The sequence below is a fragment of the Homalodisca vitripennis genome, chromosome 7 (assembly GCF_021130785.1).
Source record: "Homalodisca vitripennis isolate AUS2020 chromosome 7, UT_GWSS_2.1, whole genome shotgun sequence".
Lineage (NCBI taxonomy): Eukaryota > Metazoa > Arthropoda > Insecta > Hemiptera > Cicadellidae > Homalodisca > Homalodisca vitripennis.
The window spans coordinates 99,485,554-99,503,524 of NC_060213.1; the positions used below are offsets into that span (position 1 = coordinate 99,485,554).

Below are 17,971 nucleotides of genomic sequence, written 5' to 3' on the forward strand. Positions count from 1 at the left end.
GTCATCGAAGTTCCTATGACAATGAATGGAATTGCTAGAAGCGTAATGATTTACTAACATTTATAGCGTTTAAATAACATTATTTTATTTATCACGATTTCAGATTTTGTTATAAATAAACACAATCGCAGCTAACATTATCATTTATGTGTTACAATCGATTTTCCTTTGTAATGTTTAATTTTAACCAAGTTACTCAAATTCAAATATGACATAATAAAAATTTATTTCAAATGGATGAGACATATAAAAATGCATAGCTCCACGAGTACTTTTAGACATTCGAAGCAGACTCTAGGAATTTTGGTATGACTTTTTCTATATGAAGTATCTATATGAAATAACTTATCTTGTGTTAATAAAATATACATAAAATAAACATAAAATACTTAAATATAAGCCATATTTAGTAATATAATATGGCCTAGGTCATTTCCTTTGTATTAATATTAACGTATTGAAAAAACATACATTAAATCATTTGTTTATTACAAATCATGTCACTAGCTAAAGTTAAATTAAGTAAGTACTGCAAACAATTCCCATTAAACTGTTCAACCGTTTTATTTGGGACTAATTGCGTAACATCTCCATTTAAAATGCTTGTCATACCTGTTGGACTGATAAAAGGATCTTCTTTTTTATGTCAAGCAAGTTTTCTTTGAGGATATAAATTTGGAACAAATTATTCCAACTAAAAACAGATTGTATTGTCTTAATTTCTTGCTATTCTATTTGAGAGTGAGATCACACTTTGATAATTATAGAACCGTAGTCGTCTAAGATTTCAAGTTTTAGCGCCAGAAAATCCGGATAGTGTTCATAATAGTACATTTATATTGATAAAATAGTACGTTTTTTAAAATTTTGGAACCTTCTAAAGAAAGGGGTATATTTTTTAAAGTTGTTATAGTAATTTATCACCAGTTATTTCATGAAAACTTTAAGAATTACATATTTTTTGGCATGGTGTTGAAGAAAATAATTTGTTCTTCAATTAAAGATCACTTTTCGTATTATACTTTTTATTCATTCCTTCCAGTAATATTTTATTTACATACTTTAGAAGTTCATATCCATACATATGATTGCCTTTAATAGGGCTGATTTGAACATTTCTTAAATGATGATTTTTATTGATTTACTACTTAAAAAATTTGCTTCTTGTTAAATAATAAAAATGTTTATTGTGTCTGTCTTTAAGACCTAAAACCCTATTTAACCACCTTGAATGTAATGAGATAAACATATTATATGCTTAATATTACAGAGTAATATGCAGCTTTTAATGTATATGTCACAGCTTATATTAGTAACAAAAAATTTTAATATTTACATGAGATTCTGAATTTTCCCAAAAACGGTCTTGTTTCATCATTTACGCGTTTATTCAATTTGAATTTTAATAATTTCATTTTACTTTTTTAAATCTCAAGACATATTCAACTAAAATCCACAATAGATTGCTTAACAAAAAAGAAACCATTAATATTTCAATAATACTGGGATAATTATCATGCAAATATAAACATGTGTATATTTATGCGAGTTCAGGGATTGACATAAGGAAACGGTTATGGTTTCTCACTTTCAGTCTCCAACCTTTTTCCAGTACTTTTACATGGCAACTACTTAAATACCAGATCTCATCAATCACCATACCATAAAATCTTGTAGCACTTTATGTTATTCAATAAAATACTACATTAGAGATATGTACATTTTTTTGTATCATTTGATTTTAGGATTCCACATAATATTAGTCTACGATACGAAGCGCAGAACTCTCAAAACAATTCTAAATAAGTACCACTCAATTTGGCAGATTGATTAGTTCACTTCCAGAAATTCGCCAAGTAACTTATGTCCTGTGACGTCCAGCCTCAAACCCTTGGGAATTTCCCATAGCACCTGCTGAAATATTAGGATCTTCCCAACCAAATACCATAAACCACTACAGTAATTTACGGTAGCCATGGTTTTGTTTCTATTTTCTTGCTTTTCAAACCAGTTGTTTCAAAAACTCGTATGAATACCATAAAAATTGGCTTACACATGCCAATACTACCTAATACATTTATACTAAGAAGCGGTAATTACTTGTATCACATTGTAGGCCTACCTAAATATTTGGGTATTAATAAATATTTTGAATTACTCATTCACGTACCAAGAAATAGTCAATGGTTGTTCAAAGGGACATACTCAGAAACAGTTTGGCGCTCAGACAGCATCGCTTTGATCAATTGTCTTTTAAATATAAACGTGTCATCAGGCATAGTTTGTAGTGGTTTTCTTCACTATTTATTTCATTGGTATTTTATTCTTGTAACTTATACACAAACAACGTGTTAATCTTTTCTTAAATAAAACAATATAAGAATACATACCTCAAGCCAAATATTTTATGAGACTACGATATTCCCTTACTTTCTTTGTTGGCGTACAGTTTTTTCAAACATTTCATTGTTAAAATATGTAAAAATATCAGTTAAACTAATCGTTTCATAACTTAAGAAATATAAGCAGTAATTTTATTTCTATAAAGAGGTAGGTCATAAAACCTATTTTAATTATCATATAATTTTTATGTCTTCTCTGAAATTTGTAGTAGAATTTTCAATACTATACAATGTTGGTACTTATTATTAACAAAAGTAATCATAATACAACTTCATTCAACAGCAATAGAGATAAGAATGAAGTTTAACGATGATCAGTCGGCTGTTATTGTCATTGAACATTCGCTGTCTCTCTCGGTTGCAGCGCGTTGTACGAAAGGGTCTGGCATGTCTCAATCACTACGAGTTGGACGTAGACACTTCATTCCGAATCAAATACAGTTTTTCTGTCAGCTGTTATAGACAAAATATCATAATATATTAAAACGAAACTGAACTATGAACACGGTTCAACTACAAGTATCTGGTTTGACAACGAGTATAATTTCAGTTTTACACAAGTTACAGAATACCTTGAATACCGTTATCAATTAGGGGTCACAACCCCCTAAAACTGCTGGATACGCCATGCATAAGCCACTAAATTTTTGAAAGTTATGCAAAATTGTAAGGAAAAATTGTAATATACAATTAAGTTAAAAGTTATCTTTTATATACATTTCCCTTTAATTCAGACATTTAAAAAAGATAGAAGTACTCTACACTGCGTGTCAAGTGACAGGCTTCGTCAAGGCTGCTTGCAAAGTTTCAAATCTGTTGCTCTTTTCATTCTTGAGGGTTCCTGTGGACAGATAGAGAGACGTACAGATAACCATAATAAAACAATTATTTAGACCATTGGAGAAGTCGTTCTTGTCCTTGTATAAATATATTTCTCATAAATTTTAAACTGTATATGATTGTACTTAGTTTTTTCAAAATGTATTTAATCTGAAATTTCACGTAGCTTTCATGCTTAGCCATAAATAAGACAAATTTAAAATATTCGCTAACACTCAGCCAAAATCTATGGAGAGATATGTACCATCATGGAACTCAGATTTTCTCATATAAGAATGAAGCTTGATTCAAACTTACAGGTCAGTTCGTTTTTAAAATATCGTGTGGACAGTCAAATTAAGTTTTTACAGCCTCTCAAGTGACAGGCTTCTCTGACGCTCAGCCAGTAATTTGAAGTTTATAAAAACAAAATGAAAGACTTGGGTTACTACTTTAAAACTAAAGATTTTGTTTCCTAATTTTATTACATAATTTTTACTTAGGTTTATTTTGATTTCTAATTTAATTTTTTGTGCCTAATGTTGAATAACCTTTCCTGTAATTAGCAACACGAATGAAGATATTCTGGGACTAGAATATAACTTTTAGTGGCTCGATCTGGTAAATAAGTTGGAAAACTTGCTAATTCCTTAAGGAGCATAATTGTTATAAAGGCAATGAACCTTGAATTATTATTTACTTTTGTTCCATGCTGTATTAAACATATTCTCTCATGGTTAAGAACTTAAAACTTTGATAAAGTATAACACTTCCAAGCCATGTCTAAGCTTTGTGGTCATTTAGAGAAATCATAATCACTGCTTTCTATATTATCCCTGAGTTCCAAGAAATATATTCCACGTGTACTCCTACTAACGTGTCATCTCCATGGATTTAATAACGTAATTATTTTACCTAGCACTACTCTATACAATCATATTCCATGAACCCCTATTCCTACTTAACTTACTAAATGCTCATAATTGGGATAAGGGTCTTTTCAAAAGAGGCATTATCCGGAACAGAGGTGCTAAATACGCGATAAAACATCCCCTATCAACGTTTAGGTCTGCAATTTTAATTTAAGTAATTATACTTTATGGATTCTACCCATTCATGCTACTATAATTTTGATCCCAATTTGTCTCATAATCGCACAACACAACATGTCAACAGTCACTCAAAGCCATTCCAAATAAAATACTTTTTGGCATCTCTGAGGTATATTATAGAAAAATACATTTCAGCAACTTATTCCATCTCGTTGTTCATTCTTGTGTTTCAAAGAAATCCCAGAGTTATTTGGGGATCTCCTGTAGGAAAGCTGACCATAGCATTTCTGTGGTAATTTATACTAAAATTTCCAGCTCAACACACGATTTTATCTCGATGCTCCAGGATGGAGTCCGCGATAACGAAAAAAGGCTGTTCAGACCATTATTACCCGCAATGATAAACTCCCTAACATATATTACGCTAGAGATTGTCAAGATACCTACATATCGGAAACTTCTTCTGCTCCGTTCCCCATGCCGTTTCGAATATAACGTAAAGGAGCATCATATGAAGCTCTGATGTACATTGCCAGTTTCCCATAGCAACTATGAGGTATCATGTTCTCAAGCTTATGTAAGGTAATTTATGCTCATTGGCAGAAAATTACTTCACACCATCTTATTCCGTATTGTTTCTACATGGTACGTTCAAAAGGAACACAGTATCTGGAATATTAATGGTGACAAGAAAGGCTCCCACATCAAATCTGAGGTAACATATGGTGAACCTGTTGATCTATACTGAAACCTGTCTCTATGCTCAATTAGGAATTCCACTCTCTTTCCTCCGACAAGGACATTACTTGGACCATATGAACTTTATACTCTATACTTGGTTCGTTATACTTGATTATTCTTTATACTTGAACAACGGTATGTTCCCTACCATCTGTGAGGATAATTTCACGTCGCCACTCATGCGTCTTCTTTATCCATCGCGTATTTCAAAGGATTCCTAAAGAACACTAATTAGGACCTTAATGTTGTCCAGGCAACTTCTAACAGCAACTCTGATGTAACTTACAGTAATTTATAAAATTTAAATTTCCGCATTCAGTGCTGTTTTTTATATTTATTCCAATAGGGATGCCGTTCAAAGACCAAAGAGAAATTTTTTTTGTCACTTCTGAGCTAAAATGTAGTAATTTTGAAGAAATTATTATCTCCACAATTTGCAATTCAGATCTTATATGTAATATTTTTTCAACTGATTTCCTGATTAAATACGGATGCCACTTTGAGGTAGCTCTAATAAGTTATAAAAAATATCATCAAAATTGGATAGGTGGTTTCAGAATATTTGGTGGACGTACACGAAACAAAATATATAAAAAGGTATTGGTGTATAACTGCCCATCTTTTAAGTCGGTATTTTTTCAAAATTGGATCAAAACTTCATAAAAAATGAACTAATGAGGTATATTCTTTTCTTACGAGAGATCTCAATCAATTGTACGCCATGGGGATATCATCTAGAAACATTAGGAGATATCAGATAACATATAAAAAAGCCTTTTTACAATTTTTTCCAGTTTATTAGAGTGTTATTTTGGTTTATAAAGGTAACAACAAGATTAAAAATATCACACAAAAAATAAGAATAGTTATCGGCATCTTTATTGGAATATCCTATAACGCTCGGAAAACTAGTTTATGAAATAATTTCTGTAAAATCCCTGAAATTATCTTTAATTTCGAAACACATCGCAATTTACCATTCCTCAGTCTTAGATTCTTTTTTACTCCAAATTACTCGAAGAATACAAAATTTTATATCTAATAATGACAATCACAAATTTAATATAGACTAAGTTTAATAAAATTGGTTTCACCTGTTTGAAATTTTTGTGTTAGTTTTAAAAAAGATTTGCGTGTTGGACAAAAATATAATTTGACAGTCAGGAATTTGGAACATACCCTACATTAATACCGTGTTGTGATTTGTAACGTTGCCTAAAACTTCATTTAAGGTATGCACAGTAAAACTCAAATACTTGGATGAAATCCATCATGAATGCCAAGTTTGTAGACGATAGTTACTCGTAAATTAGAACTGAAAGGCAGTGGGAGGGGTGACTTCAAAACACGATCCCTGAATACTAAACGTCTGTTAAGTAGTTTACTGAAGTTTAAGTTTAAACTGGTTTTCCTCTTCTCCAATATCCTAAGTTAGCATTACTTAGTTCTTTTTCCTTTCAACTTTTTTACTAAACGTGTTTAACAAGTAAGCTACCGGGATATTTAAGGGTAATAAAATGCATTTGTGTAATTTCATGATCATTGGACTATTTCCAGGGCCTAGAATTGTTCCTGAAATAATATTCAAGCAAGCAAATGTTATTAGACGTGTTGCGGCTTTTTATTAAGTAACGAACCATGTATGATGGGTTTCTGCAATTAAATGTCCAAAAACTCCTAACATGTAATTGACAAATGTTATTAAAATTGATGCCCTTTAAACTTGTCTCGTTCCAACCGACGAAAACTGTTTAATTGGCTACTCTTACCGAATGAGCCCCTCTAATGAGATTCCTCTAATTAACAATTTTCAGCAGAGAATGAAAGATGGTGATGCCTTACCTCCTCTGTATCATGGGCATTCAATGGGTTTCGTTAGTAGAATTTACAGAAAGCAGTAATTTTATGTAAGTTTTGTAATATTATAGTTTTTGAGCATCTATCTTAAATTGAATGACGTATGTAAATATCTTAAATCCATTAGTGACATCCAATCTCTTCTAAAGTATACCTTCCAGTAATAATTGAAAGCTATGATACTACACAACATCATAACACATTTAAGTAATCACAGCATCGCATCCATACCTTCACAATAGAAATTAAATATTACAAGGTTGGAGATTATTTTTTTTTATAAATATTTATATAAGCATATTAATTTATATAAATGGGGATGTGTAGGATCGAATTATAAGTGGATTAAATACTTTAGAAACTTTTTCAATGTGATTAATATAATTATTTGTGGAAATAAATAATCAACTGCAGTTACCATTCAAATAAATGTATAGTGTTCAGTCTGTTATAAAATGGTATCTAACTTATAAAAAATAATCGAATAACTATGTAATTTTAATAGTCCAGGAGCAGAGAGCCAATTTTTATGCATAACTTGATTTGTATTCAATTCGATAGGAAAATGTGTCTTAAAAATAATTGTCAGCTACACTATTTTATTCAGAGCTCCAAAATTATATAGTTTTAAAAGGGTTAATAAAATAATGAAATACGATTACCTTAGATCGTGTTTGTTTACCTTAAGACACTTAAAACAACCGTCAGACACGTAGCCTAATTTATCTATTTATCTATTTATTTAACTTCCAACGGTCAAAAGACCAATTTACAACGTGTTACAGTTTTACAAAGTTTCTCAAGATGACTAATACTTATACACACAAACGTAATTGCTGTTTAATTTCTCTATCTAGTTGTCTGACAAATATATAATAATTATTATGTCTGCGGTTTTAAATTAATCAAGGTAGAAAAGATTTATGGTTTCATATTTTTAACTATTTTGGTAACCTTTTATTACAACCTCTATCAAGATAAGACAAGTTGAGGCCTATTTCTTTAGTAAGATACATTTCTCTATCGAATTTTACAGAACCCATGCCGTGTGCCTATACAGTAAAATTAGGCTACCGGTTTATAAATTATAGCAAGGTGTGAATACGCCACACCACGTGATACATAACAAGCTTCTCTAAGGTTTATTGTAAAATTTGAATTCTCTATTTCATTTCATTATTGACAGATAGAAGAACAGATAATCGTGCGGACAAGAACTTTGTATATTCCCTGCTAACAGAATAGAAATTGTGTTAACCTTCTAAGTAATAGGTTTCTGCCAAACTCCAATGTTTGGGTATGCACCATCATAAAATTCATTTTTGTCTATGTCAATTTTAATTTTCATACAAATTGTCAAGTCTACAGATGAATATATATCTCAATATATCTTACACATGGTACATTCAAATTTTTTTATCAAATTTGGGTTTGTTGCCAATGTTAAAATGATAAAAGACTGAACACAAAATCCGCAAAAAGTAAAGTTATATGTGTTTGGATTGTTAGTCTACATATGTTAATATGCCACGTGTTAAACTATGTCATGAGCATATCTTTATTTTGTTTGATTACTTATTTATTCCTTCTGCTGTTTATCGTTGCCATACTGATTACCCATTAACCAATGTAAAATATTCACTAAAGCTCAGCCAAGTTCCTAGCAGTGACTTGAACCATCATCGAACCCAATGTTACTTATGTAGAAATGTAGCTTCATACATAATTTCATGTATGTAGTCTTGCTCGTTTTCGAGATATCGTGCAGACAGGCAGATAGAAATTGACATTTCTTATCCCCTCAAATAATATACTTCGCTAACGCTCAGCCTAAAATTAATAAGACAAGAATGGCTGCATAGCTAATTTTGATTACGTCAGCATCGCTATATACAGGGTGAGGCAGACCACCCGTACAGTACGTATAGCGGCCAAACCAAACGAGGTGGATTATTCGTAACAACTTAAACTCCCCTATTTCCACCCCAAAGAATTTGGAGAAATTATTTTGAAATCTTTAAAACTCCCCAAAAGGGTAGTTTTTGGGGGGTAGGGGTGGTTTTTGGAAAATTTTCATATGTAAAGATTTGTTGAGTTTATACCTCATTTTAAAGGTATTTCTTCACCGATTATTTTGATAAAAAAGGTTTGAACCTATCTGGCCGCTTATGTACACCAAAACGTTAAAAAATCAGGGGTTATGTGGGTAAATTTATTGCAACTACCTGGACAAATGTAGAGAGACGATATTTTTATTCAAAACTAATGATGAGACGGCTTATCGAAAAATATCATCAAATGCCACCCTACTCCAAAATTTACACATTTTAAAAATACATCAAATTTTGAAATACTTAACAGTCTCAATCTAAAAAAAATCAAATAGCAACCTAGGTTGTGTTGTACATAATTTGAAAGGTCTTTAAAAAATAAACATTTTCTACATTATAAGTTTGTCTCTATCTGCAATGGTTACAAAACCGTAGTACAAAAACAGATTTATAAATAATTTTACTCAATGTATTTATCATAAAATCAGTGCAATGTGCAAGTAAAAAAAGTTCTAACAGTAAACTCGTCTCTTATGTTTATGATTGAAAAAAATACTGTACCCAATTTTTAAAAGAATCTATTAAAATTTAAAAATGTATTGGAACACTGTAAACTACAATGTCTTACGATAAGTGCTGAGTTCTCTCATGAAACAGGAAAATTACCCAGTTATTAAATTAGTACATTTTGAATTATAAAAAGTTTACACTTAAATTACACAAAATGTATAGGAGAAAAACGGTTGTTGTTTAATCATTGATGTGAGTGCCATGGAAGGAAGGAGTATCTTGTCATTATTAAAAAAGATAAACACTTCAAACTGGTTTTGAAAACAAATCTACCATGTTACAGCAGCATCAAGGTAAATTATCAATATGACAATTACCAATTATCAAACTAAAACCAATAATAACCTAGTAACTGACCGTAGTGTGCTGGTGACCCATCGTGCATAAACCACATACGTTGTAAGACTTCCTCAGGGATTTCGATCAATAAATTAGGCAAGTGACCAATGAGAAAGTTGATATAAACTACTCGGTCTAGGTGATCGTGAAAGAAGAATGGCTCTACAATTTTGTCACCGATAATATCGCACCAGGTATTTAGGGTGTATTACCTTTGGTTGTCCACTTCTCGCATCCAGTGTGGGTTTCCAAACGCCCAGTATCTCATATTGTGACCGTTCACTTCTCCATTACTCCTAAACGTAGCCTCGTCACCCCACAAAATGTTACGGTGAAAGTTTTGATTTTGTTGTAGTTTTTCTCGAGCCCAAAAACAAAAGTTCATTCTATGAAGGTAGTCATCTCCATGGAGTTCTTGATGTAATGACATCCTATATGGGTGCATTTTATGATCGTGAGCGATTCTTCAAACAGATCTTTGACTCATACCAGAATCAAGAGCTACTCTTCGTGTGGAATCATGCGGATTCAGTTCAAAGGCTGCCAAAACTTCGGGTGCCCTATCACTTCTCACGGGTCTAGCGAGTTCCTTTTCTTTTGTTGTGGTCAGGTTGAAAATGACCTGTTTCACGAACTCGACTAGCAAGTCTTTGAAAAACGTTCCTGGAGTGATGTTCGCGGTCTGCGTAACGTTGATCATCATCAACGTTGATCAAAGAAGAGCGGCAGGTGAGTAATTTTGGAAACATTCCCCTAACACCATAAGCATCTGGAATGCCTCTTCATTTGAGAACGGCATTTTAGAACTAACAAAACTTACACTACGTACTTTAAAAAAAATGTAAATTAATATCTACCTCATACCACGTGGTCACACGAACTTAAAAGGGATACGATAATAACAGAGATTAGATAAGAGACTAAGGAATTGGTTCCAAAGTTCTTCCAGGGGCAACTCGAGTATTTTGGGACTGTTAAAACATGAACACCGCGGTTAGATTGCTTTTGAAACATGTTACACTGATAGAAATCCTGATCGAATGTGTTTTTTACTACATTATTTAAAAACAAATTAAACTTAAAAGTCCACCTTGTTTTCCATTTGTTTCATTGAGTTTTGATATTAATACAAACTAACAGTACAATTATTAAAACATCTATTTTTGTACTACAGTTTTGAAACCATTGCAGATAGAGACAAACTTTAAATGTAGAAAATGTTTATTTTTTAAAGACCTTTCTAATTAATTATGTACAACACAACCTAGGTTGCTATTTGGTATTTTTTAGATTGGGGCTGTTAAGTATTTCGAAATTCGATGTATTTTTTTAATGTGTAAATTTTGGGGTAGGGTGGCATTTGATGATATTTTTCGATAAGCCGTCTCATCATTAGTTTTGAATAAAAATATCGTCTCTCTACATTTGTGCAGGTAGTTGCAATAAATTTACCCACAAACCCCTGATTTTTTTACGTTTTGGTGTACCCTGTAGATAAGTGGCCAGATAGGTTCAAACTTTTTGCATTAAAAGAATCGGTGAACAAATACCTTTAAAATGAGGTATAACTCAACATACCTTTACATTTGAAAATTTTCCAAAAACCAACCCTACCCCCCAAAAACTACCCTTTTGGGGAGTTTTAGAGATTTCAAAATAATTTCTCCAAATTCGTTGGGGTGGAAATGGAGGGCGGTTTAAGTTGTTACGAATAATCTACCTCGTTTGGTTTGGCTGCTATACCTGTACGTACTGTACGGGTGGTCTGCCTCACCCTGTAGTTTATATAATGGTTACTGTATAACTAGGTCTTATGTAATTGTATAGTTCCTTTTGAACTCATTCAATTTCAGCTCAGTGAGGAAGGTATTGTATTCACCTCACATCTTACCAATTTCTGTATTCAATTTCTTTCTTAGTAGATCTAATAATGTACTTGTTCTGGTCATTATAAATAAAAACAGTTTCTACCAAATCGGTCACGTTTGTTTTGTTTTCAGTTTTAACAGCTATTTGAAATATGTTTTACTACCTGCATTTACCTTTTGCGGTTATATTATCATATCACAAATAAAATTTAAATTTATGAAACAATTATATTTCTATAAAAAACTTATAGGCAGCCCACAACTTCAATTCAAAACCATTGCGAATGTTTATAAATATCTACAATAGATAACCATTAAGGACAATTAGAAAGTTCGGACATCATTCTAAGTGGCGAAATAGAGGTCATATCGACGAAAATAACATCTGAAGTGGTGATAATTCTCAATGCATTTTATTTAGAAATTAACTAGAAATGACTTTTTTCACTTATTAAAATTTGTTTCTAAATGTCATAGCTAGATTATTGATAACTTTAGCTTTGAATATTGTCATCTGGAATCAATATTTTTTTAAGAGGGTCACTTTTTAGCGTTATTTTGTTTATTTAGACAACTGCAGTTTCAGTGTCATTTAGGAGTTTTTATTTCATATTTTTAAATTTTTAAATCATGATACAAGTCATAAATATGTAAAATACCAACAAGCACTCTTTTTTTATTTAAAAAAATAACCTATTAATGTAATTTGTAGACTCTGCAAGATTTTTAGGGCTTTTTGGTGGGAAAAAACCCTTACCCCTTATTGTATGTGATTGTATAAAGTAAATGTGAAATTTGCATATTTTTATTTGTATTTAATTTGTATTTTTTTATTATTTAGGATCTTTATTTGATTGAGTTCAGTGCTGACCTGTGCTGTATTGAAAAAGTGTTATATTGTTTCTAAAATAAAACCTGTTAATATTTTTTTAACATGCAACGATATGTTATTCTACACATAACGCAGCTACGATGAGAAGGGATGATTCAATTTTAATTTTGAGCTGAAATATGCTATACAATTGACTCCTGAAATCTGGAGTGCAAAATACATACAAGAAGTTGGTGACGAGGAATCTGAAAATGAATATTTTGCTCGTTTTGACATCTGAGAGACTTTTTGGATCTCTGTGACAGTGCCATACTTATATAAGTGTCGTCAGGTTTCAAACGCTAAACTAAGAGGAAGGTGACCTGGAGCAAACTGAAAATTCACACAGTAATTGTAATTATTATCTTCTAATTAATTGTGTACCTTTTTCTACACAAAGGAAAATTACCCATAGGGATTTAAATAGGGCTAAAACCCTAGAAAACCCGCTTTTTTGTTGAAAGGTAGTAGAAGTTTTTTGACTGATGAAGAATATTGCAATATTTTTGTATTTTCTTCATCAGGGCAAAAATTCAAATTCTACTACGGCACCGGAAACAGTTGAGTTTTCGTCCAAATTAGACTGTTTCAAAACAACAGCATTATAATTTTCTTAATAGGGGAAACAGAAAAATGTTATTACGCACCGAAAATAACTCAATTTCATTATTCTGTGATGGTTTAAGATATTGGAATTCCAATAATCCTAACTGATTTTCAGGAGTTTTATTAGATAATTTAAAAATATTAATATAACCTACCTGTAATTCAATACGAATTGTGACAAAGCCACGGATAACTGCTAGTCTTTCATGAGTGTTGAGTTTGAAACATCTGTTTGGAATTTAAGCGGAAGTAACAACGTTCAATAGAAGCTATAAAGTAAAGATATAAAATATGATGTGACCCTAAAATATTTTAGCAACGGAACAGAAGGGTAGTAGTCTAGCACAACTTTTGTAATTTTACTTAGTCTTTCCACTTTCAAGGTATTGAAACTAAGATCTTCCTTTATGCTTGGCGTGTGGGTTTAGTCAGTAATCGGTTTAATCGTTTTGAAATACCGTTTGTTAGTTTAAAACTAAAGTTAAGTTTGTATTCTGTTATCAAAAATGTTTGCTTTACATATAATTAATGCATTACATCATAAACCGTAAATTCAATAGTTAAACTGACATAATTTATTATATTCAACCCAAATTCATCTATAAGACCGCTTAACATAATAATATTTTAGAATCAAAACTTTGAAACGCTTTATGTTTATAAATATAAAGTAGTAAGTATTCTTCAAAAATAATTTGTTCACAAAAGGTATTTTATGGGTAGCGGACATTTAAAAAATACTCAAGGAAGAGGGGATAAAATTGCTTTTTATAATGATTTCTCCACTCTGAATTTACCTAACAAGAAGGTAACGGTGTATAAAGAAGACGCCTACCTGTAAGCGACACCGTTTACATGTTGAAAAGGCCACGAGTTCATGCAACTTTCATAACATGGGGTGTGAAAGAAACAAGACTCATCTTTCATAGTAACCTGTAACTGCGATATCGTCAGGTTCTTTACCTATTAAATGCAAAAAACTGGGATATTTTATAATCTAGCTAGCAATTAATATGTCTCAATACCAAAATGGTGATAATAAACATGTATAGTAGATTTTTTAGCGTGATATGGATTTATTCACTTTATAAAAAATATGTTAACGTTAGGAAACCTAGTAAGTATTGGCCTAAACTTATCATTATAACTATTCCGCTGATTACTATAATAATGGTTAATACTATAGAAATGTTGTCAATAATGTATAACACAAAATTGGTCTAAAGTTTTAATCAGACGATCTATACTAGGTTTAAGGTTATTACTTGCAGTGGATATACAATTTAAAATTAATAAGATTGTAAGCTTTTGCTTACTGCAATAGTTTTTAAAAACCCTAACTGGTCGTGTTGAGATTAGTATATGTTCACTTTTTCTGTTTCAACATGCAAACAAATTATCAAACATGCATGAAAGTTACACAACCATTACGCTAAATATGCCAAAAATAATGAGCATTAACTTATTAACTGTATTAAATATTGGTATAAGTTTAGACGTACACAACTATTAATTTGTAATTAATTTAAACCAGATCTGGAAACTTTATGTTTCAGTTTACTATGAATCTAACACCAGTGTATATACATGAAGGATCACCCTCGATACTGAACAATAATCAAACATTTAAGTTGCAACTAAAAAAAAGAAATTATCAGGGACTAAAGATGTGCAAAATTGTTTTAGATTTTGAACATTTCTTTAATGGGTTAGTTTTTAAGTGTTGAAATAATAAGTCGCCATAATAATTGTATTGGATTAAATACAACTGGCCTAATATGAATTAATCAGCTGTTGCTAATAAAACACATGTTTACAACAGGTGTTCTTGTAAGATTGAATCCATTACCTAGGCAAATAAAATTTGCTTATTTGGCAGAATTCCTATGTTTAATCGCATATGTTTCCTTTCGATGACAAATATGCCTTTTTTCCTATGTAACACATTCTGATTAAAAACAATTAATATTGAAAGCAAGTTAGCTTGAAGCTTATTTGAATGTGAACTTTAAACGCTTACAATGAAATAGTTAAATTTCTATTAAATTGACGAAGTTTATAATGTTAGAACAGAGATAAAAATGTTAAAATTTAAACTTCTGTACTCGTTTAGAATACATATATTGTGTTTATAGTGACCCCTCCCACCGTTTTAAAGTCCAAACTTTGGACTTAGTATCGATTATAATCGCAGTATTGGTTTTACTATCAGTATTTGTAGTATCAGTAACAGTTATAGAATTCCTAATAATATAAAACCAGAACTCGAGTATGATCCTTTAAGCCCAGCAAAATTTTAAATGTTGACAGGTCAATCAGAAAGCATTAACAAAAATGGTTTGTAATGTTACTAGGCGTTATTACTAATATAGGTAGGGCAAAAACTTTAGACAGTTGACAAATTCTGAGGATAAAAGATCATCCAGTTTCAGACATGTATTATTTATGCGTTAAAATTATTTCTTTATTTGCATGTATCCCTCTCTTTTGTAATTTAACACGTATACAAGTTATGTATTGTAAATTGAGAAGATTAAAAAATAATTTAAAAAATGTAAAAAAATAAAATTTAAAGGTAGCGATTCTTTAATAATAAATATAATAGACAATATTACTTAATCGAATTATAATTTATTTGAACGGGAATGAGAATGAAACATTTTTATGTACATTGCTTTCTTATTTCAACAAAATTTTAATAATAACTGCGTTAAATAACTTCTGAGACCGTGATGGTCTTTGGGAATATGGTTACTATAATTTTTATACTGTATATCTAGTTACCAGTAAGGAACCTGACGATGAGGTTTTAATGATAACCAGTTAAATTGCGAGGGCCCCTAGTATGAATATAGGCTTAATATATTTTAGAAAATCCCTACGGGTTACGCCCGACTGGTCTCCAAAGTAGGAAAATCTCCCATCTTGGTCACAAGTTACGAAATATTATTTCAAAGGGCCTGTTTACTGTAAGCAGCTGTCCTGTGTAAACATTTTTTTAAGACAGCACAACTATATGGTTAGTTGAGTTTGCCACTATTTAGGTTTTAGTATAAATATACTTTTAACTGTAGATTTTAGACAATTTTAAGGATGCAGTGCTGTAGAGTCATGCAGATATATATATAACAAATTTGCTATCTGACTTTTACTTTAAAATTTATATAATTTTATAAAACCTATATTAGTTGTCTTTTTACAGAAGTAGGCTTCTCAAAACCGTAAATGTATGTATATTTCTTTGATCGGGATTCAAGGCAAAATCAGCTATAAAAACAAAATACTAAGAGCGTGGTAAATTACGTACAACGCCCATAAAATGTACACATTTAGACAGATTTTCTTAATCGTGCAACAAGGTAAACTCAACTTTGATGGCAGAAATATTATTAAATTCAAAGAGAATTGCTCAGCCTTACGTGCAAAGCCTACGAAATTGCTGGCGAAGTCGCGGGTAAGTGCTAGTTGCTTATAAAATGCAAATTGGATCTTAGCTCTTGAATTATCACGTCTGGTATTATTCCTCAGAAAGAATTTCACTGCTTCTTGGATATAATCCAGTATAATATAGTCCAGTATATTCATGTATGTGCGAAACCTTCCTCTTGCCACATTCACTCATCCCTAGGCAATGTCTCGTGGGGATTGTAAAGCTCACTTCATTTATGCTAGACCATGTGCAATAGTTGTATTTGTATTACATTGTTTGACCTTTTAAAGACATGTGTCAAGTATTACACTTATTTAAATGCTTGAGTGTGTTCTCTATTTCTTCGGCAGCAATTCCAACAAAGCATTTTATAAAAATAATAATACCTTGCATCTGTACCCAGTGAGGTCCCTTGTGAGAAATCCCTTGCTTCAGAACCTGTTATGTTCGTCTGTACCTGAAAATATGGCCATATTCGTGTCTAAGTGGGAGAAGCGTTGTGTTAAATACATGAGTAACATATGTTCGGTCATAAGGTATTGAAATGAGAGTAATAATTTAATTGATCATAGCAAATAATTGAGTTCTTCACAATTGATATTTATAAACAAGAAAAGTGAGTAAAAGTTAGCATAGAAAATTATTTTATTCACATGACGGATACTTAGATAAAAATGCACAGAAAGAGCATGTGTACATATTCCATAGAAAAATAATAAAAAATATGTAATTAGTAATGTACATAATAATCCTATCTTAACATTACAGGTATTTTGAAACCTATTTTAACAACCAACATAATATTAATTAAATATATTAAAATACAACTATAAAGTTGCCAATTACTTATTTAACGATAATACAAGAAAACAAAAAGAGATAATAAATAGTAAAAAATTTTAAATAATTTTTAAATTATTTATTATAAATGTTTTTTTTTCCATGTAATCCTTTGATAATTGGATTATAATTGGATTTGGGAATTATTGGATTATAATATTTTTAAGTTTTTCAATTAACCAAGTACATCTCGGATTTACTATTCTGGATAAAGCTTAAATTATTTTACTATAGATTACTGTGTAGAAACAATTATAATATACCGAAGTAAAAAAGGGTGTGCACCAATAAATAAATCTTACCCTTTTGAGCTGCCAGTGATCATTTATTGCAAAGCCCTGAAAGTATGTATCGATACTTGTACGAGACGAATCGCTGACTAACTCCTTAAGATACAGTTCTACATACTGAACACTTCCCCTTATGTTACCCAAAGGCTCCCAAATGAATTTTCTTAAAAGAAATATCCTCTTTTAATTGGGCAACCACATATCTGGCTACGTTAAGTAAGGATGAATAACTTAA

General features: G+C 31.1%; 1 protein-coding gene across 1 annotated transcript in view; it reads left to right on the forward strand.

Annotated features, from left to right (window-relative positions):
* The window catches only part of LOC124366821, a 52,760-nt gene that overhangs the window by 835 nt on the left and 33,954 nt on the right, over positions 1 to 17,971 (forward strand). The window lies entirely within an intron of this gene.